Consider the following 8,255-nt stretch of genomic DNA (forward strand, 5'->3'; position numbering starts at 1 on the left):
ATTAACTATTCTCCTTTATTTTAATATCACCATGTCTATATCTATAAAAAAACCTGCTGGGATTTTGATTGATATTTGTGAATCTGTAGATCTCTGAGGAAAATAGACATCTTTACTTTGTCAATTCTTCTATTTCATATAACACAGTATGTTTGTTTCTTTAGATCTTCTTGGGTTATTTCATTAGCATTTTGTATTTTTCAGAATTCAGCTTCTGTACATGTTTTGTTAGATACACACTTAAATATTTCATTTTGGGGTAACTGTTGCTTCTTTTTTAAATTTGGTTTCCAATTGTTAGTTGTGTTTAGCTTTAAGCACTTTGATTATAATGTGACTGGGCTTGGATTTCTTTGGGTTTGTCCTGTTTGGAGTCCACTCAGCTTTGGGACATTTTCAGCCATTATTTCTTTGAATACTCTTTCAGCACCATCAACTTTTTCTAGTCCTTTGAGACTTGGATTATATAAAGTTTAGACACTTTGTTGTTATCCCACAGGTCCCTAAGGCTTTGTTCATTTCTTTCAATCTTTTTTCTTTTTGTTGTTAAGACTGGATAATTTCTACTGGTCTAACATCAAGTTCACTGATTCCTTCCCCTGTCATCTCTATTCTGCTATTGAATCCAGAAACTGAGTTTTTCGTGGGTTTGTAATTGTTTTGGTTATTGTGTTCTTCAGTTCTAAAATTTCCATTTGATTCTCCTTTGTATATTCTATTTCTTTGATGATACTTTATTTTAATATTGGATTCAGGAGTGTTATGATTGCTTATTTGAACATTTTTGTCAAAGACACTTTCAAGTCCTTGTTAGATAATTCCAACATCTTCTTCATCTCATCATTAGCACATGTTGATTGTCTTTTCCCAGGTACATTGAGATTTTCATGGATCTTCATATGCTGAATAATTTGGTTTGTGTCCTGTATATTTTGAGTAATGCATTGAGACTCTGGGTCTTGTTTATATCCTATGGAGTATGTTGACATTTTTGTTTTAACAAAGACTTGTTTTGGTTAGGTCAATGAAGAATGAAGAAAATGAGAGAGAGAAAAAAACAAATGGTGTTTTACCTTACTCTCTTTGAGCTTTAAGAATTCTCTTTTTCTCTCTCAAGCTAGAGCTAGTGGATTTCTCATGGCTCTCTATCTCTGCACTCCCAGTTCTCACTTTTGGGTTTCAAGTTATATCAACTTCAGGCCAGGGAATACTGGACGGGGTAAAAAAGGGTAAACTTAATCACTGGTTCACTGGTACTTTGATTTCTGATTTTCTTCCCTGATCCTCTTGTTGTTGTTTACTTTTCAGAGCTCTCAAACAGCTTTCTGTGCAGTCTGTCCACGTTTTATATTTTAATTCAGTAGGAGATAAAGGGAAGCATGTGTTTACTCCATCTTACCTGGGAGAAGAAGCTTGAAAGTAAACTTTTCAATTGTTTGAAATTTATTCAAAAATAATTTTAAAAAATTTTACCAAAAATGCAAGGAATGATCAACTGTATCAATATCAAATGCTCTTGACAGACACTTTGAGTATGATAACAGCTAATATTTGATGATTGGATTGAGCAATATGAAAGTTATTGGTGATCTCAACCAAACGTCTTTTGGAGAGTGGTGAGAACAAAAGCCTAGTTAGAATGGGTTCAAGAGAGAATTAGATAAGAAAAAGTAAATATAATGACTAAGGACAACTCTTGGATTACTAAGTTAAGGCTTTATCAACCTGAGGCATAGAGGCTTAGTATTAGTCATTCATTCAGTCAAGCAGTTATTCACGCATTCATTCACCTATTTATTCAGTAAAGATTTAGTACCAGGCACTTCTAGACACTGGCAATAGAGATATGAACAAGAAAGTCTCTGCCTTCATGGAGCTTACATGCTCCTAAAGATCTAATATTTAAGCCAAAGAAGGAGTGAACTCATATGAACCACTTACCATTTTAGAGACTAAGGACAAAATTTTAAAACTCTGTGCCTCATTTGTAAACTGCGGATTTAAACAGTACTTTACCTCATAGGGTTGTGAGAATTGATGTGAGAACTGAAAGAGGGAATCCTTATAAATGCAGTCCAATGCTTGGTACACAGTAAAAGCTCAATAAATATTACTGTTTTTATTAATCTTGTTATCATCTTTACTAACAGAACAATTTGAATATGTCCCTTTCCTACATTCTCTGGGAATCTGAAATGATTTATTCAAGGCTAAATATCTGTGAGTGGCCATATACTTGCTTAAGCTTTGTCTTTGTGCTTTAGAATAGTCCAGTGGTATTCTGGTAAACAGTCTGAGGGAAGATGGGAACCTTGAATTATAGTATTTCTTGATTTCCATGGTGTAAATACTCCCACCATGGGTAATTTTAAACTACTAATGTGACATTACTGAATGTGGCCTTGAAAGAGATGTACTAAAAATGGCTTCAGTGAGTCAATACATACAGCTCTAGCACACCATTGAAATACTCCTGTTATTTCCTGAATTCCTATATAGGAATCCATCTCACTTCAAACCAGGTAAAACTTAGGCAACTTGTGACCACTGAATTACTATTTTCCATAACGTTACCACCACTTTGGAAAACACTTTGGCAGTATCTACTAAAGCTGAACATATGCATACCCTGATACCTAATAATTCCCCTCCTAGGTATATACCCATCAAAAGTGCATACATAAGCACAACAATAACAACAAAAATATGTCCAAGAACATTTATAGCAGCATTATTCGAAATAGTCAAAAACTGGAAACAAACCAAATGTCATCAAGTCATTCATTCATTCATTCATTCATATTCTTTGAGTGCCTAATATGTGCCAGGCCCTTATCTAGTGTGTCTTTGCCTTTTGGAGCTTACATTCTAGTTGAGGGATACAGATAGTAAACAAAATAAACTAACAAGCAAATATATACAAATTGTGAAAGCTGCTATGAAGGAAAAGGAGTGAGTATTCAGGTAAATAAAGCCTCTCTGAGAAAGTGGTATTTAGGCTGAGACTTCAAGTTTGAGAACATTTTAGTCAGAAGAAGAGTTGGAGAAAGAGCAACACCCAGAGAGAACTGCATATGTGAAGACCTTGAGACCAGAAAAATCTTTATGCACTTAAGAAATTGAAAGAAGGCCAATGTGGCTGGATCATGGTAGGTGAGGGGGAGAGTAATGCAAGATGAAGTTGAAAGCATGCAGATCTCAGATCATTCAGGGCCCTGTAATGAGTTTGTATCTTATTTTATTCACAATGAGAAGTCATTGAAAGATCCTACTGATTCAACTTTCTAAGTATTTTTTATATTCCTCATCCATATTCCATGTTGTCATCATCCCTCACCTGGGTTACTGCAATAATTTCCTAACACATCTGCCCCCTTCCTTTAGTTTATCCTTTTCATGTCCATAAAAGAGATCTTTTAAAAATGCAAATCTAATCACTCTGCTATCCTATTTAAATCTTTCAATGATTCCCATGTATTCTACAAGATGAAGTTCAACTCCTTAACCAGGCCTATAAAACTTAGTGCAAGACCACATCATGACTTTCATGAGCCGTAGGCACTTCTGCCTTCCTCTGTAAGAATATACTAAAAATTACTTTTTTTGACTGAGTTGTTATAAAGACTAATATAATTCAGGCTGGATTCATTATTGTATGTTCATTATTATTCCTCTTTTTCTTCTGATTTTAAAATAAGGTTAAAACATTTTCACGACTTTTATAGGTATCATGGGCCCTAGGCATGGTGCCTATTTTACTTAATGAGTATGTCACCCCTGTTAGTGTGATATAGCTCCATCATAACTCTCTATATTCATTCATTGATTAATTCAAACAAATATTTTTTGAGTACCTACTGTATGCCAGACACTGTTCTAGGTACTGGGAGTACATCAGTGAACAAAAAAGACAAAAAGCCATGACTTCATATTGCTTTCATTCTATTGCGGAGGGAGAGGGGCAATAGGTAAACAAATGACTAAATAAAATGAGTAGTGTGATAGGCAGTGATGAAACAGGGAACAAGGATGATGGTTTCGGGAATGGTTTGCAATTTAAAATAGGATATTCAGGGGAAACCTTACTGAGAATATATTATTTATGCAAACACCTGAAAGAGATGAGTGAGTGATCTAGGTGGCTATCTGGGATAAAAACATTCCAAGTGATGGAACAGCAAATGTAAATGTCCTGAGACAGAGAGTTGGCTAGTGTATCACTGAATAACTAGGAAGCCAGTGTGGTTGGAGTAAGAGAGAGAAAAATGGATCAGATCATGGGCCTTTTATCATTATAATTTTGACTTTTTCTCTGGGGGAAATGGGAACCTAATGAAGGGTTTTGACTGTGGAAGTGACATGATTTAATATATGGTTTATCATCCTGGCTGCTGTGTTGGGAGTAGACTATAGCAATGCAAAGGATGAAGCAAGGAAACCATTTAGGAAGGAATTACAATAATCCAGATGAGAGATAATGATGGCTTTGACCATGGTGGCAGCAGTGGGTGGTGAGAAATGGTCAAATTCTAGATATATTTTTAAAGTAAACCTAATATGTTTCACTGATAGGTTGGGTATGGGGCTAAGAGAAAGAGAGAAGTCAAGGATGACTGCAAAATTTTCAGCCTGAATAACTGAAAGGATGGAGTTGCTACCAAGTGAAGTGGAGACACTGATAGAAGGGAAGAATGCTTTTAGGGAGTCCAGTTGTAGACTGGTTAAGTTTGTGATGCCCGTTAAATATCCAAATGTAGTGTGGATTTTAGGGGAAAAGTCCAGGACAGAAATATAAAATTTAGAGATGATCAAGAAAGAGTATAGATACAAAAGAGAAGGAATGAAATCTAGAGAAATGAATTGTTTAGAAATCAGAAAAGTGAGAATGAATCAGCAAAGGAGACTGAGAAGAAGAAAGAGGAGCAAGGAAGAAGAAAACCAGTAGAGTATGTTGTTTTGGCTGCCAGGTGAAGAAACTGTTTTGAGAAGGGAGTGATAAACTGCATCAAATGCTACTGAGAGTTCAAGTAAGGTGGGGACTGAGAATTGACCACTGGATTTAACAACATTGGGATTATTAGTGGCTTTCACAAGAGAAGTTCCAGTGGTGTGGTAGGAGCAAAAGCCTGGTTAGAATGGACTCCAGAGAGAATAGGATAGGAGGAGTTGGAAACTATGAATGTAGAAAACTCTTTTGAGGGGTTTTACTCTAAATGCGGCAGAAAAATGTGGCAATAGCTGGAGGGGTATACAGGGTGCCTAAAGAGGATTTTTTTCTTTAAAGTAAGAAATTATAGCATGTTTATATGCTGATTGGGGCTGATCCAGTAGGGAGGGGAAATTAATAACGCAGGTGAGATAAAGGAGAATTACTGGAATGACATCTTTGAATAGCTGAGAGGGATGGGCCCTTTGTACACTTTGAATAGTGTACAAATGAAGTGGTCTGCCTTACCATGAGGTGTGGATAATGGCAAGAGGGAAGCAAAATATGTGTGTACTGTTGCCGGTAAGTCAGCAGGAAGTTCTCTTCTGATTGCTTGTGGAAAATCTCTCTTTTAAAATATTCTTCATTTTGGAAAAGTTCAAACATATACTGAAGTAAAGAGAATGGGATAATGAACCTCTTGTTGTCATCACCCAGATTTAGCAATTATCTCTTCATCACCTATCTTGCTTTTCCTGTTGGCCCACCTATACTCTCTCCATTCCCCAGATTACTTTGAAGGAAATCCCATATGGCATATTATTACCATAAATGTTTCCATAATAAGTACCATAAGGACCTTAAATATTTATGATTTATGAACAATAAATATTTCATTATATGTCTCTAAAAGACAGTTCTTTTAAAAATTTAACCACATTACCACAATTAAAAGATTTATGATAATTCCTTAGTAGCATTAAGTATCCATTCAGTGGTCAAAATACCCCAATTGACCTTTAGCAATGTTTTCTTGAAACAGGATCCAAACAAGGTCCATGAAATGCAATTGGCCAATGTGTGTCTTAAGTCCCTTTTAATCTATAGATTCTCTTTCCATCTATTTTCCTTAATTTGCTTGTTGAAAAACTGAATTATTTGTCTTACAGAATCTCCCACAGTCTAGATTTTTCTTTTTGCGTCCTCATGGTGACTTTTAACATGTCTTTCTGTTCTCTGTAATTTGCATTCTAGAGGCTTAATGAGATATGGGTTCAAGTTTTTGCAAGAATATTTCATAGATGGCATTGTATACTACCATCAGGAGGCACATAATGTCCAGATGTCTCTCTTGTTAAGATGGTAGCAGCAATTGATGATTTTTTGCTTAGATCTATGAATTCATTAGGGGTTGCTGGAATTAGCTGGAATATTTCTAAAATAAGAAACTTCCCCTCATTCCTGATAAGGTTACAGTAGTATACAGTTGGAAGTTTTATTTTGATTGATTCAATTTTCTCAGTTAAATAGGAAGGAATGTCATCAACTAGAGCGAGGAGAGAGAGGAGATACTGGAGATTTGATGAGGAGAAGGTATTAGTTAGACATCTAGGAGAGTGGGAACACGATTGGACTAAGGAAATTTAATATGATTGCCAGGTAATACTAAGAGCACAGATGAGGTTCATGATCAAGAATTTGACATGAGACCAGTAAGTGTAGTTGTGCGCTTTTCTCAAGAAAACTTCAGCTGCATGGGTGCAGGTAAAAGTAGGTAAAGAACTGGATTTAACCAGGATTGGGTTTTGGAAGATCAGTACAAGCAAGAAAAAGACAAGAATATTGAGGATATGTGCAAGGGAATGATTGTAATGATGAACCATGGAATTTGAATTAGGTAAAGGGGGAAGTGAGGGCATGAGAATGATGAGGAACAGCGAAAAGTGGATAGGGTCAAAGGAGTGCATATCCTATAATGGCTGAATAATTAAAGAAGTCAAGAAGCTAAAAAAAAAAAGAGTGTGCTACAGGGATAGGTGGTTTTGATCAGATAATGTAAGACTAAAAATTGAGTTATGAAGAGAGCAATGAATGACTAAGCCTAGGGAAAGACTACGGGAGTAAGTGGCTGAGGTGGAGTGAGGGACAAGATCACTGGAAGAGAGGAGATCAAGGGAAAAGAGGCCAAAGGATTGGAAAATTCATTCATATAGATATTGACATTATTAAGTATAATGACGGCTAGTGGGCCAGAAGCTAAACTCCTCAAGGGATGAGTGTTATAACTCAATAAGGAAGGGTAGTAAAATATAAACTCCATATGGGCAGGGATTTTTCTCTATATTTTTTATCACTGTATCCTCAGGTCTTAGGATAATACCTGGCATATAGTAAGGTGCTCAATAAGTTATTATATGAATTAATAAGTGAATGAATGAATGACTTGAAATTCAAAGCTGAAGAGTGTTTAGGTAAGAGAGAGAGAGTAAATGAGTTGTAAGTAGAACATTTAACCCACCTCTAGGACCATTGATTTGAGGGGTATGGGAAAGGAAACAGCTGCCACTTGATAGGACTTCAGGGGAAGCAATGTCTTCATGGGAGAGCCAGAGTTCCTAGATCAAGAAGGCGAAAGGAATGTTCAGAAAAGAGGTTGAGGATATAGGAAATTTTTCTGGTGAAGGATTGTAAGTTCCAGTAGACATTGTAGAAGAAATTCAGGAGGGTGCGAGGGGTGGGGGAAAAGGACCAAAAGAGATTTGTGACGTTGTATGCAGATTAGGGATTTGGGATTTCTGGACTTCTCTTGGTGACTGAAGTAAGCTGAGATAAAGGGTGAAATGAGATGATTCTAATGATTTCAAAGCAGATAATGGTTGTGAGGCTGTGAGTGTTGGGGGTGAGGGAGAGAGAGATGGGGATCCTGCAAGGAATACAGAGAGATATGAGGCCAATTCTTAATTTATGTAATGAAAAGGTGGAGACCAGGGAAGGAGGTATGTCTTTCTCCTAACTCTTGGAGAACAAGGAATGCTAGGGTTCTCTTTCAAACTTTGTGTATCATAGTGTTGAATTCCAGGGATTCCTTTTGACTACTACCAAAGGTGAACATTTCAGGAAAAGTGATATCTCATGCATAAGCTCTTTATGCTTCAGCCGTACTTCACTTACTTGCAGCTCACTCAGTCTGGCATGCTGTCTCAGGTTTCTTTGCCTTCTAGTCTCTCTTCCTGGAGTATCCCCTATATACATTCCCCATCTACCTGGAGTGCTCCTACTCATTTTTCAAGACTCAGTTTAGGCATCTATTTCAATACAAAGTCTTCCC

The sequence above is a fragment of the Pseudorca crassidens genome, chromosome X (assembly GCF_039906515.1).
Source record: "Pseudorca crassidens isolate mPseCra1 chromosome X, mPseCra1.hap1, whole genome shotgun sequence".
NCBI lineage: Eukaryota > Metazoa > Chordata > Mammalia > Artiodactyla > Delphinidae > Pseudorca > Pseudorca crassidens.